General features: G+C 32.8%; 1 protein-coding gene across 1 annotated transcript in view; it reads right to left on the bottom strand.

Annotated features, from left to right (window-relative positions):
• The window catches only part of LOC129802646 (sex peptide receptor), a 127,089-nt gene extending 102,703 nt beyond the window's left edge, over positions 1 to 24,386 (bottom strand). The window contains exon 1 of the mRNA XM_055848622.1: positions 24,002 to 24,386. The gene's annotated coding sequence lies outside the window, so the exon portion shown is untranslated. The remainder of the gene's footprint in view (positions 1 to 24,001) is intronic.
• Positions 24,387 to 24,591: the final 205 nt, after the last annotated feature.

Here is a 24,591-nt window from a genome sequence, read left to right as displayed (position 1 = left end):
CGAGATGAATACTCTGGAAAATCTTGTACACTGAAAAGTATGTCTTTTCAAAACCCGTTTCCAAAAATCAGGTTTCACTGGATGAATTTTTAAAATTATGAAATGAAAATTTCAGAAAATATACCTAGTTCAAATGTTTTATTATTTTGCGTTTAAGATCTTGAATTATTTTTTTATTATATAAAAAAAGACGTAAAGAATATATGCTGTTTTTTAGTCTGCGTAGCCCACATAACCCCTTAACTTTTTAAAATCGAAACGCTTTCTGACCAAATATCAACAATAAAAATGAATTCGGTAAATAAAACTAATGAAACATTTTTCATTAAATTTTGGGAAATCCAAAAATGTACTAGCAAACGTACGACCGTTTTCGGAACGGAGGGAGTATGCAGCAAATAGCTGGAGATTTGCAAAAAAATATCCTAGATACCTAGAGTATAACAATTTTATATTTTGTACTTAATTATATATAAACTTTGGAAAAATATCTTAAGATATCGAGAAAAATAATTTTCTCTGTGGGAGACCGGTGTTCCAATCATCCTTAACCCTTTAAGGACGATTGGAACATCGGTGTCCCATAAAGAAAATAATTTTTCCTGACTACCTAAACTTATTTTTTCCTTATGTTTGTACGATTTTTTAAAGTAGAAGGTTGAAGGAATCTAGGATATATTTTGCAAGTCTCCAGCTATTTGCTGTATAGTAAATTTTTAGGGCTATTCTAGGCTAGATGTAACAGCGTTATCACACTTGCACATTAAAATTTTAATGTGATTCACATTAATTGTCGTTTGTTAGCGTCCAAATATGTTATTTATGTCTTTGAGTCACTTAATATTTGGGGTTTTTCTATTTATTGTTAAAAAAGTGGATTTGGCCTGCAAAAGTAAGTTTAAATTTACCTAAAGCCCAAATATTTTTTCACAATAAAAAATTAAAGAGAAAATCGCATTAATTTCTCGCATTAATGCTATAAATCAATTTATATCAAATTTTGCGGGCCAAGTCTACCTTTTTATCAGCAAATAGATCAAATTTTGAATATAAAATGATTCAAACACACAAATTGCATATTTCGACTCTCACCAGCAACAATTAATGTGAATTATATTAAAATTTTAATGTGCAAGTGTGATAACACTCGTCGTTAAAGAGTTAAAGAATCCCACGGCGAAGAACATCCATCGAAAATTATCCGCAAAAAATAGATTTATCGATTCGAAAGTGACGGTTTGGCACTAAGGACTGACAGACCAAAAACAATCAAGAATGCCGATCTGATAGTGTTAGAATTGTTAAGAACGAACGTAACCGTTAGAAATTGTTAAGAGGCCTCGCTACCGATAAAAATTTAATTATTTTGAATCATGAATACGTACGATAAATAATAATAGCGACATTCCTGTATCATTTAGGGAACCTACTAGTTAGCGAAATAGTGTAAAATTCTATCTAAGAATTCACCGTTTTTTAGTCATGCCTTTAAACATCTTTAAAAGTATTGAATACTTCTTCCTATTGGTAATTAATACAAACTTTATTCGTTCAAAAACAGTATATAGAGAAAAATTTCCGATAACTTTGAGCAAATATATTTTGATTGATTTCATTTGCAATATTACTTAATAAATTTCTTAAGGTTTCGTACAAGATGTTTTACATAAAAAAAATAATTTTCTCAAACCACTTAAAATCTAAAATGTTGATGAAACTTTTAGACGAAGCTTTTTAACACTCAATATTGGCCAAATGTGGGGCATTCACTCTGTGGTAACTTTCTTTTTATCTTCTCATCTGACATTATTGAAATTGCACACAGGAGCTGAATGGCCTGAAACAAATTGTCCTGCTTTGTACTCGACAGGAGCACAAGAGAATACCGCTCTTTTTTGTGTCCCATGCGGAAAGCTCCAAGAGAAAGCCCTCTAGGGCAGGTGCGAGCTTAATTAAAAATTGAGTGTCAAGTGTTCTCGTCATCTGACCCAAATTCTGGTATACTTTGAATATGCTGTAACTTGAATTTGGAGCAAAATCTTCAATAAAATAGAAGGGGAAATATTTGCAAATTGTCTTCCATGGAAGATGGTCGTAGAGAAAGTTTTACAGCGAGGAATTGTCTGGGACTTAAAGGCAAAACCGCAGTTTGATATATCATAGTGTTTGAGTGCTTTCACATCCATTAATCAATCAAGAGGTGGGATCACTGACCAGTTTCATGTGAAACCTTTCTTAGTGCAAAACATATGAGTTGGAGTCTAGGGTGTTTTATGTGAGTAGAATTTAATGTTTCCTTTGTATATTTGCTTATTGTCTAAGCTTTTAGTCTAGATGCTTTGCTACATTTAGCCATTTTGTAATGCTGCAGAGTTATCTGTATCAAACTTATTAGATTTTCATTAAAACTTGTGTAAAAGTTGCGCCTAGTATACCTTTAATGATTTTAACTGCTCGAACTCCAAGAGAGAGCAGTTTTCACAATCCATTTTTTTTTGGGATTTAGGTCAAAGGGTTTGCAATATTAAATAAGAATATCCAACAATCCCATAGTGGTATATGTTACCTGAAAAAATGAATCTGTGGTATAAATTTTAACTTTTTGGACTATACATTTTGGTTATATGAAAGTAAATATAAACCAGTTGAGAATAAATTATTTCAAAAACAAATATAAATTTCACTTATTTCGTGCAATTCAATGAAAAATCTATGAACAATATTTAGTTATGAGTACATGTACAAATATTCTGAAAAAAAAACGAAATAAAATACAGCAGAGGGAAATAATAAAAACGAATCTATTAATGAATACGATTGTATTAGAATATAAATATTATTTACTTTACATATTATGTGATTTTATTAGCAATCAATGAGTGTACAATATAAATAAATGCTAGAGATTTCTGTTTAATTTAGTTAAATATAAGATTGAAATTATAATATAAATAGATTCAGTATTAAAGGATAAACGTATCAAAGAAATTGTTGGGAATTGTTGATTTATGGATTGAAGCTGCTAAAAATCTAAAGTTAACACCTTTAATCAGAACCAGAGGCGGATACAGGGGAAAGGGCCATTCAGCAAATGGTTAATGAGGCCCCAAGATACTAAAAATAAAATTGTATATACATAGATTGAGGTGCCCATCATTCAGGGCTGGAATGTTAACTTTTCGATACTATCGAATCGATAGTACCGATAAACTTGTATCTCGCAGATTTAGTGAAGATAGTTTTTTAAACATTACTTTACCATTTATTGAACCATTATTAAAAAAATGTAACTATTAATAAATATTTATATAAGCTACAAAAGGTACAGCTATCATTTTAATTTTGAAGAATCGATATTCGATACTATCGAAAAGAAGTTATCATGGCACTCCAGGACTGATAAGAGGCTCTATTTAGTGACAAGAGTGTAGGAATTTGGAAAAAGGAGTGGCCCCATTATAAAGAAACCGTTTTTAGAACGCAAAAAGAGCTTTCTCGAACATTTCCAAAAATAAGTAAAATTTTCATTAATTTGAGCTTAAATTAATAAAATCCTTAATAGCACAAAATTCACTTATAGGAACTCTTTTTCGAGGAAACTTTCTTTTTTTTCCATTTCTATGCTAATTTTGATGGATTTTGACAAAGGGGTATAAAAATGTTCTCACGGATTTAAGTAGCATTTTATTACAGGAGATTGCATTTCAAGATTTTGATAATAATGTCCAAAAACGATATTCTTAAACCAAAAAAGCTTTCAGGTTTTCATCGACATAATTTTTTTTTTAATCCGATTTTGATGATTTTAAGTGATTTAAATAGCTCATAAACACTCTTCAAAAAGTTTTTAAATAGCAAAAATTAGATTTTCTTTTTGTTTTAAGGACTTGCAATTAAAAGCAGCTTTAGTTTTTCGGTTTTGAAACTCCCTTAGGAAAAGATTTCAACAAGCTTTCTATTTTAAAATTCACCACAAAACCATATTATCTATTTTTAATATCTCAAATCATTTGCAAAAACGACAACATTTTCTCACAAAAAAATCTCCAAAAATGTCTAAAACATTTTCAAATTTGACTTTTCTTGGGTGGAAACTCCGATAAAGAGGACAATCCTCTTTTTTATGTGTTTAAACAATTTAAAATAAATTCATTTTTTGGAGGATTTCCTAACCTAAAAGCTTGCAAAAATCAGTAAGAAGACTTTTCTTTGAAGAAAATGCCGAGAATTTTATCAAAATTAGAATAGAAAATGCTCCTTACGCCTTCAACAACTTCTTGAAAGATTACAATATAACTTCCTTTGAAAAAAATTAATCAAAAAGGTTCCAAAACTCTCTTAAAAGCCCAGTTTGAAAATACATTTTAAAACAGAAACAGCACCTTGTGTGAAATTTCCTTAAGGTGGGCTAATTTTCAATGTTCTTGAATTATTTTTAAATTTTATATACATATTGTTTTTTTAAATTTTTTTTTTTAATATAGTGCTGGAGCGACAAGGGCTAGTCCCTTGTTTAATGTTTAATTAGAATCGAATAAGAAATTAAAAAAAGAAACGTATAAAATATTTAAAAAAAAAGCTGCTCAGAGAGACCCCTCGGAGTAAGGGCTCCGTCAGCATCACCTCTTTGCTACGCCTTATAACCGCTATTGCCTCTAACCGTAATAGCTCGAATAGCTTCCAAAACAAAGTCAGATTTACAGCTGCAAGGAAGGTGGGAAAATTTCAAGCATGAATGACTTTCGAAAACGTAAAATTTTGAGATAATTGCATTAATTTTATGTCAAATATATGCCATAGGGGAAAGTGACCATGCTTGATACGATCCAAGCTTGATAATAACTATTTTTTTCCTATGTTAATCAATAGTTATGACTTATCGCAATATATTTCAATAGCTGGTGCTAAGCCTCACTTTTCCTAAAAAAAATAGGATCCTAGCTCCTTTTTCCTAGTTTCAGGAAGCAAAAATCAAAAATAGGCCCAAAACTGTAATTTCGATACATGATATTTCATAAGTATTTCTTAATTAATGTCGCTGTTCACGAGAACTACTATCATAGGCACATAGAGGGGTCATCAGTACTAAATTTATGTAAAAATATTTTTACTTGGTGGACACTGTTTTTGTGGGTGGTAACAAATTCATAAATTCTACTTGTGTCCATCCTATATTTTAAGAAGGGTCCATGAATGATAATTTTAATGTGGCAACTCTATCATTAGATGTGATTCTTTCATAATTACACCTATTGTAATCCTCCAATTTTATCGACAATTGACATAGCCTTCAACCCTGTTGCCTGAATTTTAAGGTTACAGAGTGACATTTTCATGGACTCAAAGTGAAAAAATTGTTTTCGCTAGCGCCCTAATGCCATAAAAACATGACTTAGAAAAATTACATAAAAGTGATTTTAAAACTAATAACCAGTCTTACAAACGATTTAAGCAGATAAGATTAGAGTTCCGTCTAAATATTGATGTGCATTTTTTTGTATCCAGTGATTTTTTTGCAGTGAAAATGGGCCTCCGAATTGTCGAATCAATTATTATACAGGAAGGCTCCGAACCCAACTTGTATAAAAATCGCCACTGAATTTCCATTTTCTTCTTGAGGAAAATCTAAGGATTTCCAGGAACTATTTGAGGTTGGATTATGAACCTAATAAGTGAGACATTTTTTTGTCATAGTGGAAGAATCGCTTCGGTTTGTGTGTTAATCAGAAAATAATCACAAACCTTGGACATCATTTTACAGTATCAAGCATGGTCACTTTCCCTTACATTTTTCAAAATAGCTAATATGCAAGAGAAAAAGTAAAAAATTAAAAAAACACTTCAAGAATTCCCCAACTGCCCCTCCCTCTCATACGTGAATTTCCTCAAAACTTGAGAATTATGTAATTCTCAATTGAGAATTATGAGATAGGGTGAAAAATCTCTTTACTCTAAAACACAACACGAAAAGAAAAAGTGAGTAACTTTTCCCTAAAGGAATGTAAAAGTCTGGAAGAATTTTTCCCAATTGAAACAAAATAAAAAGATTCAGAAAAGGTTTTATTGAGCGTAAATTTTGAATGGAGGAGCTTTTTTAACCAGGCGTCTCCACTTGGTACTCTGGTGCATTCTTTAAATTTCAATCGATCTTTCTCTAATCTCACAGCAAAAATTCATGTTATTCAATGTAAACTCCCGTTGGGGCTCAATGGGAAAATCGAAATAGGAAGAAGTTGAAGCAAAGAAAATAACAAAAGGAGATGGGCAATAACTTAAGTCAATTGTCAGTAAATAGTAAAACATTAGAGAGTTTGTAGAAATAGATCTCTTTGCTTCATCCCATTTCACTTCGTGTACCATTCATTGTGATTAAGGGGGTGTATGAGATGAAAGAGATTTGAAATTTATTTATGAGGGTGCAAAAGCCTCATTCCCCCCATGAAGGTAACATGATACAAGAAAAGTGTTGACGGGGATCAATGAGGTGCTCATATGAGGAGTTGATGTTAAAAATACCATGATGGGTGTGTTAAATGAGATTAAATTGGCAGAACGGGAGAGAGCTCTCATGATGGTTCATCTGACAAAATACTGAGCATTGCCAATTTATCAACATGTCCATTTTCGCCGAGGACGAGAAAATATGCTTTTTCTGGAGGGCGGCATTTTACCAAACCCCCTCAACCCAGAAAACACCATCATTTATGATTCTTCCGACTCTTCTGTCCCTTCCTTTCCACTTCATTTGGCACAAATCACCCACCCACTTTGTCATCCATGAGAAAAAAAAGAAAAGATCCAGAGTCGGCAAAAGTTCACTGTACTACTTTTTGATATAATATGGGTTGAATGGCAAATTGGCATATTTCACATACTGAAGCGAACTAACAAGTGATAATTTCACACAAATCAATCAGATGCTTTTTTTGCGGTAGATCAATGAAAGAAGATTCCAAAAAAAAAATCACGCAGATGATTGTGGCACGTGTGGGAAAATTGAGGGGTGATTCATTTCCATATTTGATTGACAAGCGTTTCTTATTTCCCGGGTTTTGCGACACTTTGCGAAGATATTGCGATACGTTGCAAAGATTTATTCCGTTTCGTAACGCTTTTATAAAATCTGTCAGTTTTTGAAATAGGGTGAAGTGATACAAGTTGGACAATTCGCCGGTACAAGTTGGACATGGCTTTTTTCTTGATAAATTACAGTTCTAATTTTTTTTAAGCACAAGGAACCAAATTATAAAGCAAGAGCATTAAAAATATATAAATAAAAGGAAGTACTAAATTTATCAAGAAAAAAGCCTTGTTCAAATTGTATTATGGTCCGACTTGTACCACTTTACCTTACTAACTAAGATTTTTTAGGTTTCGTGAAACTTTCTTCTGGAGCTTTCTTAATTTCCACCTAAAACCATAAGTATGTTTACAGGGTTTTGTGAATGCTCTGGAATTTTACAGAACCTGGTGAAGGTATCCTGGGTTATGCAAAACCTTTTCAAATTTTCTGAAATTCTTTAAAATCTCATTTTTTTTGATTTTCTTAAGGAAAGATTTCTTGGGTTTACATAGAAGATATTTTTAATTCACGAAATCTTGGAAATCTTTGAGGTATACACAAAATTTCCTGAAAGTTTCCTAACCTGTACAGAATCATTAAATAATTACTGTTGAGTTTCAAAAAATGTTCTTAAGGTTTAATGGATAGTGCAAAACTCTTTTTAAGTTTTTCATTCGGTTTCTCGAAATCTTTTAAAACTTTCTTGATATAATACAACCTCGTGACCTCTTTCTTATTTGGATAATTAGGATGACCGTATCGTAGTTCGGATGGATTTTTTTTAAAATTTGATCAACGTCTTAAAAATAAACGTTATAATAGAAGAAGCCTAATTATTAGCCTTTATCTTAAAGTTCATGAGCTCTTTAAGGCTTATTTTGGATTTTTCGGTTTTTCTAAGTCAGTGAAATAAATTTAAAAGGGTCTAGTAGTGGTTCATAAAAATTGGTTATATTTTTGCAACAACTTCCACGTAACATATTCTGCTACTGATTTCGGGTGCAGACCTAAGGTTTAGCCACATGGCTTATAATTTTTAAAAGCTTTTAGAGGGAAGTAGGGCAGCTTTTATATTAGGATTTTTACTTATTTTTAAGCAAAATTAAGCCTTATCATGATATAATTTAGCTGCACAAACAGACTGAGAAGCTAAATTACATTATGATATGGCTCAGTTCCATTTAAACTTAGGAGAAAAATCTCAATTTCAAAGCTGCTCCACATTCAAAGGTGCCCCACTTCCCTCTTTAACTCTTTCCGGACCACAACATATCCAGCGAACGAATTTCAGTTAAACTCACTTTATTGTAAGTCTTAGTGGTCAAATATGATACTTTTGTAGAGAAAGAATTTTTTCCGCCTCTGGGAAATTGGAAAACTCATGTGTACTCTCGTCCCCAAAAGAACGAAAAGGATACAAACTTCAGTTTTCCAAAAGCTAATAATAACAATTTTGTGAATTATTTTTGCGTGTCAAATGACTCCTTTACAATGTTGATCACTAAAACAAGAAGAATTATTGACCAGTATCTTGTGGGATGTCCAGGAAGTGGTCAAGAAGACACCAAATTTCTGCTTGCCAACAGATTCCTCAAAATATTTTACACAAAAACAATTTAAAATTTAAAACACATTTCTCTCAACACGATGTTATTATAGACACATTAAGCTTTCTCAAAAGCATAAAAGACACTTCCTGGATAATCAGAATTCACCAAAATCAGGAACAATAGGAAAAACTTCCCTGAAAGCAATCTCCCTCGCTGCCAAATGTCAAAATTATCGGCCATATTGGCAAAAATGTCGCTCCCGCTTGGAATTTTCTTACAAGGTTGGTATCAAAAAGCAAATGGCGTCCATTGGCGGGATAACCTTACATTTGACCTCTAGATTTTTGGGGACGAGAGCACCCATAAAGTTTGAACAAGTTTTTTGAAAATTTAAGAAAAAAATGTTTTTCGAATTTATGCAATCTGTAATTGTTAGTTATCATACTTATTGACCCCGAGAGGTTTTTCCTTATTCTGGTCTAGAAATATCAAAAAAGTCACAATATCTGCAAGGAAGCAGAAAATCGAAAATTCACTATTTTTGACCAAAAATATCTTAGCTCAGGAGTTAATTGGGATCCTGCAAAAAATATCCTAGATTTGGACATCCTTATAGTTTGTAATCATCTACAAGAATCGGATTTTTATCGATTCTAAATAGTCCAAAAAAATTCTTTTTTCCATGGGTACCATTTGGGGAGACGAAAGAGTTAAGGCATATTTGAAAAAAAAAACGACTAGATTCTAAAATTCTATTAAATTTTGAAAAACTACAAATACTGCTTGGTATTTAGGATTTCAGATATTTGGGGATTGAACAGAATCACCAATCTGAAGGAATAAGTAACCCCTTGAGGAAATCGCATATCGATTAATAGGATATTCTTGCCTATCCAACTTACAATTTGGAAATAAATTGGTTTTTATCCATTTTATTCTGGAAATAAATAGTATGAACGCACATTAAAATGATGCTTCAAATGAAATTGGTAAACGATTTCTCACCGGTGCGTGGTGCATTCAATTTAGGATGCATTTAATTGAAGTTTGATAAGTATATTTTGAATGCATGCTAATTCTACTAAAATAGAAAGGCTTCGGCTTTGGTAGTAATTCAAACATTGCCATTTTGACTAACTATCATATGCAGTTTACGGAACTGTCAGTTTAGTGTCTATAAGTATCAATCAAATTTTCGCAAATCAACATCATGGAAATATTTCTACTGAATGAGTGTTTTCTGCTCTTCAGCATTAACATTACCACTTAATCAACAGTTTCCTGTCACTGAGAGTGACAATTTAATTAGTAAAGTGTGCCCGCTTCCAGTTTGGAAAATTACATCAGAATTCACACGCGGAGCATGAGGTTGAACAAAATATCACTTGCAGAACTATCCAGAAGCTTTTGCGACACAAAAGTCTTCTCTTGAAAGTCAAGTTTTGCAGTAATTATGTTGCTGGGGAGCTTCAAAGTGAAAAACGAAAGTTCAAAATCTGGTTGTCTTTTGACTCCTTTCGGAGAAAGAACTTGTGCCCAATTCAAATTCAATTTGCTGAGATGTGAGCTGATCGTAAAGGCGTGAGTGGTCCATAAAGAAGCTGAGAAATCATCGTGTAAATTGACGAATCGAGAGTGAGAGTGTTTTGATTATGTCAGTCGGGTGAGAGACAATTTAGTGCTAGCTTTTCTAGAATGAATTGACTATAAAACAAGTCTTATGTCTTGGGCTACTTCAGCTTGCAACTCATGTCAATTTGTCTGCACATGGCTCATTCTATCATCCAGCAAATTTCATACAAATTGCAAGACAACATACTTCTCCCGGTTTCTCCGACAGCTTTTAAGTGTGAATAAAAAAAAAGAGACTGAACCAGCTTCGTGATTGCAATAGTTAAAAGAAATTACGCTCATACAGAGTTAATTGATTGAAATAATAAAAAAAACTGTGAGGGATATAAAATAATATTGATTGGATCAAGAGGAAATTTTGCTGCAAATTTGCTCACCAGCGCGATGAAATGATTTAATGAAATTGAACGCCAAGAAGAGTCAATGAAGCAATTGAGTAGAGATTCCGTGGCAAGGATTCCAAAGATATACCATCGTTATTAAATTTAAACCGGAAGAATGTTCTTCAACTCAAATCAACTAATGAGAAAGGATTTTATCTTGATGCTTTCATGTGTGCGCGGAAGCTTATGTTAGGAATTATACCCAAATATTCAAATTAGAAAGGATGGTGGAATTTATATAATTCCCACGTGAAGAATTTACCAAGAATTCATTGAAATAATTTTTAAATTAAAAGAAGTATATGAATGAAATTCTCAGAAATACTTCATGAAAAGATTGTTTAAAATATGACTGATAATCCTGCAACTAAGTGACAGACAACTGTTTGAAATTTTAGCCTAAATTAAACTTTTTTTTGTAATTCGGAAGAGGGTCGAAAAGCATCTCACTTTGAGTTAGGGCGGAGTAACCACTTATTGCAATGTTTAGGAAAAAGGGGAATTAATTTTATTATAACTTTTTGAAGCCTTATTACAAGATAAATCAAATTTGACATAAAGTTACTTAGATGTATTAGCTCTAAATTCATGAAAACAATAGTTCTAAAATTTAACGCTGGACTAATTAAAAAAAACTGATTTTTATTAACAATGCAAAAATAACCACTTCGTCGCCACTTTTCACCACTTTTCGCCAGTTTTGTAACCACTTCTTGCCACCCACTTGAAAAGATCCAAATTCCTTTATTTTAGGCAATTTTATTAAAAGAATACATTCAGCATTTCTTTTTCCTCATGATCACCTTATTATTACTCACTTTAAACGATTTTTCTTCACTTTTATATGAGAAATCAAATTATAGGTCTATTGCAGAAAGTAAACAAAGCAGATTTGACAACTAAGAATCTGCGAAGTGAAGTTAGCGTCGCCTATTGAAAAGAGATGGCGACAGGTGGTAAAATAAATTCCAGAATATAACGACTTTTCGCCATGCTTTATTTTTATATAAAAATAATGTAAAATAAAATATTAATTAACTTTATACAAATTTTATCTATTCCAAAAGTGTAATTAAATATTCAATAGGCAAATGATTTATACAAAAAGGTATTTTTTGCTTGATGAAAATTTTGTGACACTTGGTATATTTGGTAAAAAATATTATATTCGATGCACTCGCTTAAAATATTACTCTAAAAAATGCTCAAAATTGTAAGTCCATAACGAATAATTAATATTTTTCGACTCTATAAGTAGCAGCAGTAAAAATACAGATAACTTTGCGGCTTATTTTTTTCACAAATCGCGAAAAATAGTGATTTCAATATAAGTGACGAGAAGTGGGGCACTGGCGAGGAGTGGTGATTTCACCCTATAGGTTCATAACCGATTTATTACCGGTTCACAACTGATATGAACTGGTTTAGACTTGTCAAAAATTCCAAAACCCTTCCAACTAGTTTAAGTATGACTCTTTTGGATTTTTTGACTTTTTGACTCTTTTGGATCTTCAAATAGATTTTCGAACTTTTCAAGATCTACTTCTGTACGGAAAGAATATGTAGAGAAAAGTCGTTCCCTGGGGTTGGAAGATGGATTTTTTTGGGATTAAAAATGGGATATATTGCTTTCATCATAAAATTCGAGATTTAGAACAGTGTAAAGAACAAAATACATAAATTCAAACGTTAAAAAAAATTATAGGCATTGCAACTAATAATTACAAAGCAATAATCAAATAAAAATTATTCAGTATTGATTTAATATTAATAAGCATATGCACGTGCTAAATATTAGCTTCACTTACAATAACTCGCTTTATCAATTTTATAGCATTGCAATGCATACAAACACTTCATAAATTTGTATTTGTATTTATTTTCATCTTGCATTTCACAATGCAAGTTTATTACTAATTAAAACTTTTTTAAAAGAATAAAAGTATTTCAACATTACTTTGTATTTTACTGCTCAAACTCAAACTCTGCATTTGTTTGACTTGTCACTGGTCGTAAAGACTTGTAAACTCGAAAGCTTGTGAACATGCAAGAGATATCGATTCTGTTCATCGCTAAACCTTCATAAATAATTATTCATAGTGTAGAGCGTATGGCTTATTCGACAGTTGTTAACCCAGTCGACGGCAATAACTCACCAATCCTAATCCTTTATTTCTTTGACACACCCAACCCCTACCATTATTATGGGTGCTGAAAGGTTGATTTGGGGCTCTTATTGTTAGATAACTGTCCTCAGTCTTCATTGAGTGAGTATCAGTCGCCGTGGACGGTTCATTCTCATAAACTGAAAAATGGGTGGCACTTCCAGTTCTCCAATTTCCCTCTAGGTTTGTAATTTTATTAAGGTGAGCCCCACCAAGGTTTACAATATGGAAAGGTGGGGCTATATTGGCTAAAGGAAGTTGGGACTTAGTTGTAATTTAATTTAGATACACGACTGTTTTTTTTCTATTGAAATTACATTTTGATAAAGCCCAGATTCCTTTAGAAATATGCTAAAAAATAATGTTTTCAATATAGCCTCAGCTCGATGTAGCCCCGCTACCCCCTATGTGTTTTTGGTTCCTTTAAAAAATGGCTCATTCAAACCACATAGGGTAAGTGTTCCAAATTCCGGCCAGTTTGCAATTTCGGCCACCTTTTTTGTTCCTCGAATTTCCATGAATTCTTAGTTTTTACATACTCTAGAGATTATACAATGCAAAAGAATAACAAAAAAAAATGTAGCTTCGACAAACGAGATGACGTGAAAATGGCATTGGAAGAATTTCTGAAGGGCAAGGAACTATGAGAATGAAGGTGGCCGAAATAGGGCACCAAAGCTATGTCTACATTTTTATTTATTTTAAAATGTATTAAGAATGATTTTAGAGTAAATAAAGACGATAAACTGTCTACAAGGTTCTAAGCAACACTCTTTAAGTAGAAGAAATAAAAAAATCAATTTCTTTTAAAGATATTACGTTTCAAAATTGATACTTTGGAGCTTGCATGCAACTATGCCGAAATTTGGCACACTTAGCCTAAGTCGCAACCGGTAATGAGTATATTAGTGATTTTAATTTATTCTTTTTCAGTATTTTTTAATGTCGGATTTAACAGCTAATATATCTTTGCATTCAACAGCAATTGTCGTAACCTGCAAATAAGCGTAGTTATGACTTCAGTGGTAAAAATAAAAGGATTAAAATGATGCCAATTTGATCCTTTTGTAAAGGATGGATCAAATTAACATGTACTATTTTATGATAAATGTGCATTTAAAATTTGAAAATTGATTCATCCTTTGCAAAAGGATCAAATTTGGATCAAGTTGATTCTTTTATTTTTACCCGGTGATGTGTCGACAACTGCTGATTCAGGTATTGATATTAAGGGTATCTCAAAGTAGAAGATCAGAGAACAGAGCACATATTTCTTGACAATTTTTTAATTTTAAAATGGTATCATATTTATCTGTGAGCCGTAGAACACAAGTACCAAAAACTATGAGGATGAATAATTGACAGTGAGCTTTATCTCATGAGTTCAAGCACTCTGCAAAAATCGAACATTTTACCATTTCATTTTTCTGAGATTCTTATTTAGAAATTGCTGAAATAACTCGTTAATTAAAACTTCTTGAAATCTCGACAATTTCTCTGTCAATTCACGTTGTTGCTTTCTATATATAAAGTCTAAAAACAGAAATAAAGGAAATAAACTAAAAAAAAAAACTTAAAAACTCATTTGTTCTGTGGGCAAAACAAAGCATTACACATGAAGCTCGTGCTATACCATGAGCTTGTGACACTTAAGGAGCTTCTCATCACTCACTATATACTGTGATTATTTGTAGATGAAGAATTCTAACGACTAATTCTACATTTGCAGAGTAAAATCTCCAAAGATAGGAAATTCGTGTGAAAAACACGGATGTGTCGTTTTCGTATCTCTGGTAAATATTTGTTTTTCACCAAGGTATTGCACAATAATTCACCCACAATCTTATATGTACATATTTACAATTTAGAGATAAATTTCATGTGAATAAATTGATATTGTTGCAAATGCAAAAGATAAACTAAAAAAATACTACTAGGGGGAAATGGGGCACGTTTTAATTAGTCAACTTTAAAATTGGGACTCTTCCTCCTATTTTTCAATGAAACTGGGCCTTATCGTGATATAATTTAGCTCCGCAAAGCAATTGCGAAGATAAATTGCATAATGATAAGGATCAATTCCATTTAAAAATAGGAGAACAAAGCTCAATTTCAAAACTGCCCTAATTCAAAAAGTGCCCCACTTTCCCTTACTAATAAATTGGAAATGAAAAATGGGTTTGGGAATGTGGCCAAAAATTGACATTACTGCAAATGAACATAAATTGTGGTTGCAATGAGGCGGAAAAAATTTTTGGAACTTAATTTATGGTTTATTGAATATACATTTGCAAATGAAAAAGAGTTATTAGCACTAATGAAATATTCGTTTCGTTTTACTGTTTTCTAGATCAGAGCTGTCTATACAAAATTAAAAGAATTTTTTTTAATGATATTTTGTCATTTTTTTGTTTTACGGCAGAGCTGTGAGTTTGTATGATCCATAATATAAAACTTAATTTCTATTGTGAATGCAAGGTATGTAATAAAAATGTACTCCTCTGTTCCGAAAAAAGTCGTACATTATTTCATACAAAATGTACCAGCAACAGAGTTTCCGGAACAGAGGTAACTTTTTTTACTTTTTCTATTCGCGTTGAAGTATTATTACATACATTGGATCTTTTACCTTTTTAACCTTTAAAATATTTCAGGAAAGACAAGGTGCAGTATTACCTTGTATTATTATTTGGTAAATAGTTAGTTATTCTTATAACTGCTTAAAATTAAGGCGTGTTACATTAAATTAAATTAAGTACTTATTAAGTGCTTAATAAATGCTTAATGTTAGTTATGGAATATTTTCTTCTGCAAAAGAGCACTGTTGATCCCCTGTTATCTCAACTGCTGGGCAAATTTTTCAGAGTTAAGAATAACTAGTTATCATCTCATATGAATTAATCTCCTAGTTTAAAATTTCTAAATTTATTTTGAAAAAAAATATAAATGATGATAAAAAATATAAAAATTATGATTAAAAATATTTTTTAATAATGAAATTTGTAAATTAATTTAGATTTCTTTCAGACTGTATCAAAATCTCACAATTGGATAGAGGAAGGCTTTCAGGCCTCGCACATACTCTGGCTTCGAACACTTCGTACTTTTCCCATATTCTTGTAATTAATCTGATCTAATTTACTCAGGACATGTGTGACTTAATACTGGCTTGTAAAATTTTATTGCCATAGATCAGATTTTTTAGAGGAATATGGGAAAAATATGGAGTGTGCGAAGCCGGAGTGTGCACAAAGCTTGAAAGTTTTACTCTATATCGAGTTGATGCCCTGTACATTATACCCAAAATATAAATATGTTTTTTTTACCTATGATATTCTCTTTATTTTCTATCTGTAGTAACTTTTCTTGACGATTCAACTGATTGTAAAATCCATAAGTGACTTAAATTTATCTACGAAGACGATGGGGAACTATAACTTCTATATTCTTTTGAAAGACTGAAAGGCCTATTTCATTTTATTAAAAGTGTTCCGGTCCAGATCCGGAATCTTATACAGGCTTCAGACCTAAGGCTTTGCCATATGGCTTAACTGCCTTAATTTCTTATCAGTCAAGAATTTTTGATAAATTGGGACTTAAGATTGGATTCTTCAGGACCAATTGCATTCTGAAAAACCAATAAATTTAATTGCTATTTATGATTTTTAAACCTTTGGGAACTGGCCTAAACCTCTAGTCTCGAGACCGCTTTAGGCTTGAAAGCAAAATTACTATTGTATAGGGCTATAATCCTACCAGTTTTCACGTATTCATCTGAAACGTGGGTCCTTAACAAACAGAATTTGGAACTTTAGGACGCGTTTGAGAGGATGATTCTTCGCCGGATTTGTGGTAGTGTATGTGAGGAGGGACGATTCCGGAGCCTACACATCCGGTGTATGAGCGCTACCAAGATTTAACTGGTCGTTAAGCAAATATGCCTTAATAAGGCTAGTGGGCTAGTCATCTGGTTCGCAAGCCAGCCTGGATAGTCTTTAGAGTGTACATTCAAAGAAACGAAGCCAAACTAGTCTACGATGGACCGACGGTGTAGACCAGGACGCCAGCTCATTATGGGAGCAAAGTGGGGAATAGTGTACGGGCCCTGAGTCAAACCAAGATCATCAATTGGTTGTAGCGGCCGGTTAATTAGACAAATTTTAATTGGCATAACATTATTTAGTATCAATCTAATTCAATTAAATGCAAAGATGTTCTTGTATAAGATTAAATCGTCTGTCGCAGATTTACAACAAGAGCAAAATAAGAATTCTATTATCTAAAATATGTCATCAAGTAAAGTACGGTATTTTATAACAAAAACTAACAAGCTTAAAGTATATTTAAAAAAAAATGATATCTATCATACCTTAAATTTAAATTTATAATTTAAAATTGGTTTCCTGTTGTTAGTTCATTGAATACTTTAATAACCGAAAATATTTAATTAACCGTAAAAATTTAATTTAAATAATTAAAATTATAAGCTAACTGTATATGACAGGTGACACAATGCTTTTGCGAAAAACCCATTCAAAAATAAATATTTCCTATTATTTGTTCCAACGGGCTGGAAAATTCCATGCAAACCATTGATATTTATCAGTTGTGATAAAAACCGGAAGGAATTTCGCTGAAAATTTGCCATCAAATCACGTGGAAAACTATATCAGCGTCATTTTCCGTTGTGAAGTCTAATAAAAACAGAGCTATGAATTTCACCTCAATTTAATTTAATTGCATCCAAATTGATTATTGAGATGTACAATTAAAATTCAATTACGAACGTATTTCAGAAGGGAGTTCAAGTAGCGATATTCTGTGACATCAATCGGAGATGATAAAATTATTTCTCTTCCAATGCTTTGTCTTTTTCTCAATTTTCTCTGGTGAAAATTATGAATTGCGGGTTTTCACAGAAAATTCCCCAAGTAAAATTTTTTTCGCACGTTCTTTCATTCTTGTTGGAAAATTATGTATTTCATTGTAAAATGAAAACCCATTGGGGAGTAAGGAAAAGAATTGGAATGTGCTCCAAGTGGAGAAAATATCTTTTGCTCGAAGAACTCGTTGTTCCGTGTTTGTTTGCATTTGGAGCTCGAGTATCAACAAAGTTCTTCGGTCTCGGCGGGTGTTGAGGAGAATTTATTAAAAGAAAATCTCATCGGAACCAAAAGTGGGTAGTAAGATGAAATGGAATAAATAAATATCATGCAAATATCAGTACTATTTTTCCATGCTTCATGCCCATTTTCTTCTGCTACCTCAACCACGCATGGAAATGGAAGTAAGGAACTCCCACTCTGGGATGCATTAAAATCTTTACGACATGCCAAAATAATGTATTTTAATGATCCAGCCATTGCTACAGCCAATAAAATAAATGTGATTTTATTATTGGGTGAACACATTCTTTAATTGATGCTTATACTTCTGGCAGATGGGAAATGAGAAGAAGGATCTGGCATAAAGGACGAACTGTAATAATATGAATAGGGAAAACTTAATGCCGTTCCTTATCCTGGCATGTCTTCGACAAGTGGTAGGATTTTGGGATAATTCCCAAATAAAATCTTCTACTTATAGTGAAATTCAGAATGGAATTACGGATACTACAGAGAATTGTCTTTCTCTTATACTTATATAAGACTCATAACGTTGGTTTGAAGTGAATAAATAGAATGAATGCAAAACCGTCTTGAAATTTTAATGCAAATTTTAATATCTGAATTGAATATCATGCATTATTTTACGATCGAAATATAAGTTATTTATGTAAAAGTCTTTACGCATTTGCAGCAATTTTTGTCAAATTACTATAGAAGGTTATGCAAAAATTCCGTCTAAAATACGATTCTTTAGTGAAAACCGCTTCCAATGTGTAAAGGCCTTAAGACATAGTTAAGACATAGTTTTTCTTAGAATTTCTTTTCGTGCTTAAACGTTTGCCCAATGAAAAGGAAGCATTCGGGATTCGATTTGTGCCCCTATAATACTGAATGAACAACGTGTAGCAGATCAAAAAGTAGCGAAATTTTCTTTGCATGTACGGGGCTGGAACTGCCGTCACTGAAGAATCTGGATACGTATGTGCGAAAAAAAATCATCTAAATCGATTATATATAAAGCCTGCCCAAATATAATATTTTATTATAGAATTAGGAAGTCAATTATTAAATACTCAGTTATTAAATAAAGTAAAAATACCATAAAATTACGTAATAACGCAAAAATATGTTATGAACGTAAAAATACTCTTTGTTTACGTTAATTCTTGAAAGTGTTTCTGGGAATAATCTGGTATGGACCTTGTCGCTCAATTACTTGACTCCAAGTGAAGAAAAAAGAGTAACGTTTTCTCCAAATACGTCGTATAAGCTATAACATTTTAAAACATTGTCAAAATTCTTATAGATAGATTCTAGATGTCATACCCTTTGTCCGTTTAGACCAGACCAGATTAGAAACCAATATTTAGAGAAATAGCGGCTTTAGATCCTGACCTCAAAATTCAAGGACCGTTAACATGCTCCGTACTTCTCCTCCATCAAGCCCTCCAAAATTATATTTTTTTAGACCTCTGTTTGAAAACTCGTCCTGCATTAATTTTGGTTTAATTTTTGAACCTATTTTTTCAAAGACTTAGGGCAGAATCACATTGACAGTAAAATGCTCACCGTCACCGTCAAAGCCCTCACCGTATTTCGTTGATTTACGCATTTTCATTGCAATTCTTACGCAAATTCTCAATTACCCTATTGCCTTATCTCATACTCGGTGGCACTAGATGAAAATAATATAAGAAAATTGAAGAAATAAAACGAAAATACGATAAACGGTGAGCAAAACAACTGTACGGAAAACTGTAGCAAAAAAAATCCTACAGTTTTTTTTGCTTACCGTTTATCGCATTTTCGCTTTATTTATTCAATTTTCTTATACTATTTTCACCTAGTGCCATCGAGTATGAGACAAGGTAATATCGTACTGGAAAATTTGCATAAGAATTGCAATGAAAATGCGTAAATAAACGAAATAAGGTGAGGGCTTTGACGGTGACGGTGAGCATTTTACTGTCAATGTGATTCTGCCCTTAGTCTGACATTTTGTTCATTACTAAAATCAGCATAAAATCGTTTCTAATTTGGTCATTCAAGATAAAAGTTTAAAAAAAGAATTAATGGATTAAAGGATAAAAGGCTTATAGAAATCTTCTTTTCTCAACTGAATGGATTCATGGTTGAGTTCGTTGAAAATATATGGGACTCTCAACAAGTCTGAATCGGTTTCAATCGGATATGAACTCTGATGGGGTAAAATTTTAAAAGTGGGAAAGAGCTTCCTTTCGCAAGCGCAAGCCGACTTTAGGTGTGTCCGACGTTCGCCGCTGTCTGACTCTTTGCAAATTACGCTAAATATCGGACAATAAGAGCTATTTTGGTAGATATTTTAAATGATTCTCGAATTGGTTTTGAAAGGTTGTAAATCGATGAAAGTAAGTTAGACAATGTTGCAAAATCTTCGAAGTTGTAAGCTCGAAGCTTTCTCCATAATTTGAACATCTAAAGAATTTTATTAATATCGTAGAGGCGGGTGACTTTGCCCCTATGCAATTCCTAAGCACTTAAAAGCGGTTTTCAACATTTTCAACAATCCGATTCAACATGTACGATTTGTGAAGGTTTTCCTTAAGTGCTAGAATTAAAGATAAGTTAAAGAACAGCAGGGGGAAAGTTCATTAGTAATAATTAAAGGATCAAATTGATCCGAATTTGATCCTTTTGCAAAGGGTGGATCAAATTAATGTATTCTATTATGATAAATGTACATTCAGAGTTGGAAATTTGATCCATCCTTTGCAAAAAGATCAAATTTGGATCAATTTGATTCTTTTATATTTACCAGTGTTACCTTCGACGGGAAAAGTCAATCGTATCTACCGTAGGTAAATGATGCAAAGTTACTTTTAGGATGTGACGTAGCATCTAATATCGGTTTCAGACTGGAGGTTTAGCCCAGTACCCGAAGGTGCCAAAAATCTAAATAATAAACATATATGTTGATTTTTTAGAAGTTAATGGATTATTTGTCCTTAATATCCAATTCTAAGCAACTTTTCCTTATCTTGCCGGACAAGGAATTAGAGGGACTAAGCCTTATGTCTAATACGGGCTTCAGACCTAAGACTTAGCCATATGGCTTAACTTCTGTAATTATTTATTAAATAAGATTTTTCCAAAATTGTTACTTTGGACTGGATAATAAGAGTAAATGGTCCATTAGATTCTGATAAACCAATAAAATTGTGTCTTATGTAGGATTTTGAGATTCTTAAAAACTGGGCTAAACCTCTAGTCTGAAGACCGCCTAAGCATCAGGTCTAAAGCCCGTATAAGTTACCGTATATGTGGATGAGTTTGTCCTCCGTGGATGACTTTGCCTTCCTCTTTTTTGTAAGCTTTTCTTTAATTCAAGCACTTAAGTATGACCTCTACCGATCCGATCTGCTATGTCTGATCAGTTAGGATTTAGGGCTATTCTTGAACATTAGAGATAAAGAAAAGTCAACGAGCATTAGGGGGGCAAAGGGGCAGTCAACCACGAGTACGGTACGAGTTTAAATAATTCGCTAGGCAGAGTGAGTTAATTTCAGGCAAAAGATTTTTTGAATGGTTTTCGGGATTAAGGCATAATTTGCCTAGATTTCTTGCACGTATGTTCATTGAAAAAATTTGACTTAGCATTGTATAATAAAGGTAGGTAGATAAGATTAAGATACTGCAATGTTTTCTTGTTTAGAAGTTAGAGATTTTTGGGAATGAGGTTAATCTTTGGATGTAAGGTAGAAATATAAGACTAAGCCTGGTGCATTAAACCGTAGGGTAGGCTGGATTAATAAAATAAGTAATGAAATAAGTCGTAGAATCTATTTCAAGAAAAATAAAATTAAATGTTAGGTTATATAAGGAGTCTAAATTTCTCATTTCATTCGGATGGATGCACTATAAATTCTTTAATATGTAGTTATTTTATTTTAATGTGTTTCCACCGCTTCAAGTCATAATAGAATATAGTTGAAAAGTTATATTGGACTGCACAATAAATTTACATATTGCTCAGTCAATGTGTAAAATATCAATCTTTTGGCTACTGAACACGTAAATGTACCTAAATTAGTTCCTTTTATTATTCAACATACCAAAAATACCAATTATCAGAAATATTCCCAACTTCAGTTTACTAAACATTTGCCAACTCATATCCGATATCCGACTCCTACGCAAATTTAATACCAGTGCAGACCATGATTGTGGTACGATGAAAATTTCGATTTTCAAGATACTTAACCATACCCCGTAAGTTTGAACCCAACACGCACACAGACGGGGTGACTAAACAGTCGGTGGGTGCCACGACAAATATTTGGGTGAATAATGTGAGAAGGGTTCATTTGCTTGGTCCCAATTCAACTATTGTTAAACATGTTCTGTGATACACTGAGATTCAATTACAACCACTTTCTGATATGGATTCACCCATAGACAGGGCTTTTGTTAAGGGATCTGAGGAAGGGAATGGCTAGGAGCGTGACGATGAGGAAAAAGCTCACCGCAGGATATATGAAAATTTGCGTTTGTTTAATTAATTTAGCCTCTGGTGGATGACAAGGATATTTTTCTACTGTGAGATCCATAAAGACATCGTAAGGGAAATATTTTAGGCATATTCTTTGTTCAACAGTTTAGCATATGCCTCAGTGACATGGACAAAATTCACAAAAAGCCAGATGCTAGGAATATCTTAAAAAATGTTTCTGTGAAATGTTTTCCTTTTTTTTTGGGACATAAAACAACCTTAGGATAATGGGCAATAATAGGGGCCAATAGACCAAAATTCTCCCCAAAGAGTGAAAGGTTAAAGAATAATCATCCCCTATTATTGAAAACTTTTGCATTCTTCCCATGATAAAACTTTTGCCAGCTCTCTTGGCTAAGTAAATCCAACTATTTTGAGGGTATTTGATGCTCTATTGGGTGGAAAGATTGGAGAAAATTCCACTCATTCTCCCAAAAAAAAGACCCAGAGGAAGGTGACAAAATGCTGATAGTTTGAAAACTTCCTGCGAACTTCCTTTCCAATAATGTTGATTTGATTGAGAATCTCAAATTGATTTGTTTATCTTTCCCAGATTAAATAAATTCCCCTGAAACTATTTTTTTCATCTTCTGTGTATATATTTTCACAGAGTTATTTCAAAACATTTTTTTCACAAATTTATGTGAATTTGATATACACAAAACAAAAAAAAATCCATCTAAATTAAACAAACACGATTTTTTATTACATCTAAAACCAGCATCTCCAATGGACCGATGGAGTTGTGGCAGTAATAAAGCAAAAAAAATTGTATTTTATAGTGTGGAATTTTTTTTGTGTATTATTCTCCGGTGGCAAATATAAAAATTTTATCTCCTGAAATATGCGATAAGAAGACATAATAAAAACCAGCTTGATTGCAGTTTGTGCAGAGAAAAGTAGTGCTTGGGTGGTAGAAGATTAGGGGTGGGTAAAAAGCTCACGCGCTCAAATGGTGGGAAAATTGCTGAAATTCTGAAAGGAAAAGCTTGAGGATCTAGGGCAAATGGGGCAAGAAGGCGCTAAAAGTATAAGAACAAGAAAAATCGTGCACTCTGAAGCAAAAAAAAAAAACAGTTAAGGTTCTTTTTTTTGTGCAAAAAAGAACCTATTGGTTTGTTGTCTTTGCGAATCATGTTTTCTCAACCTTGATTTGCAGTTTTGTAAAAAAAATCCTTCAAGAAATACATTATGCTGCCTTAAATTTTGTTACTAAATATATCACAGCTTGTATAGCAAGGAGTGCACAAAATACAATTTTGGTGTTTCTAGGCGAAAGATTGTGTTGAATTCAAATAAAATGTTTTATTTTGAGTGAGAGTTTGGTGGAAAGCTCAAACAAAAGCTTCCAACTCATTGGGTTGTATGGAAAATAGAAAAAAAGGGGTGTGAAAGCTGAATTAATTATGGGAAATCACGTTTTCACCATCCGGTCACATGAAAGCATCTTTTATCGGTTATTGCCAAAAGACTTCTTTTTCATTTTTGGGAGGTAAGAAAGGGCGTGAAAAACCGAAATTTTTCCATTCCGGAAAAAAAACATTGCATAAAATTGTATATAAATTCACTCACTTTGGTTGCCAAAGTCCTTGATGGTCTTCACCCACTGACCGTCTTAAGAAATCCGGGTTGAATTTATGTGTTCACCATAATTTTTCATCTAACACCAGAGCTTTTGATCTCAACACAAAAAACACTTCTTTTATGGGGTTATTTGCCTTTCACCCAACAATCTCTGCTGTCTCGACAAATCACCAATTTTTCCTTCCAGTTCTTAACCCTATTTTACCAAATCTTCCCAACACCAATCACAAATTTACTCCTGAACGATTTTACCACAAATAACAAGACAAATTTGATTTGAAATTGTTGTGCCCACGAGATGTTGAGATTTTCCGGCGTGACGTGAAAAATGGAAAATATTGCGTCCGATGTGAACGGTGTCTCCGGCGAAACTGAGCGTAGACCGGCGAGGAAAGTACTACATCGAACTGAAAGCCAACAGTTGTTTGGAGTTGCGCGCGTGTCGGCGAAACAGAAGGTGTCCGGCTCCAAAGCACAAAGGGTGGCAAAATGCTCAAATGAACAGCACTTCGAAAGATTCACAAAGTATTGTTAAATTTTTCACAATAAAATACTATGGGCACTATGTTATACTATAA

The sequence above is a fragment of the Phlebotomus papatasi genome, chromosome 2 (assembly GCF_024763615.1).
Source record: "Phlebotomus papatasi isolate M1 chromosome 2, Ppap_2.1, whole genome shotgun sequence".
Classification (NCBI taxonomy): Eukaryota; Metazoa; Arthropoda; class Insecta; order Diptera; family Psychodidae; genus Phlebotomus; species Phlebotomus papatasi.
The sequence above is the reverse complement of the archived record's forward strand: the minus strand, read 5'-3'. Positions and strand labels throughout refer to the sequence as shown.